Source organism: Myotis davidii, unplaced genomic scaffold (assembly GCF_000327345.1).
Source record: "Myotis davidii unplaced genomic scaffold, ASM32734v1 scaffold221, whole genome shotgun sequence".
Taxonomy (NCBI): Eukaryota; Metazoa; Chordata; class Mammalia; order Chiroptera; family Vespertilionidae; genus Myotis; species Myotis davidii.
Window position 1 is genome coordinate 297,296 of NW_006293349.1, and position 489 is coordinate 297,784.

Here is a 489-nt window from a genome sequence, read left to right on the forward strand (position 1 = left end):
GGCTTCGCCCTCAGCCCCTGAGGCCGGACGGGGCGGCCCAGCGGAGACCGCAGGGTGCGTGTGCATAGGGCGCGCAGACCCGAGCCCTGCGGAAGCTATCGGTTTAAGGTTATCCTTTAGCCCAGAGCTACATGCGGGCGAGTGCGTTTTCCTCCGCGTGGAGCCAGTGACCACCGGCTGGAGCTCCGAGAGCAGGGGCTGGGCCCACACGGGCCACGCCTCCCGCACGGAGGAGCGGAGACACACAGGACGGGGCCCCTTCCCCACCCACCTTCAGGGCGCATACGGAACTTTATAGGTCCCTTCAGCTACAGCAGCCCGGACCCCACCCCCCACCAGCCCTGGGGGAGCGCATGGGCATCGCAGACCGGAGCTGCCCTTCTTAGCTCGGGGTGTGCATGTAGGATGGTGGGTGGCGAACAGCTGGAAACCCCCAGAGCAGCCACGGGCACCCCCCCCCCCAGAGCTTCCTTGGGGTCCCCACTCCTC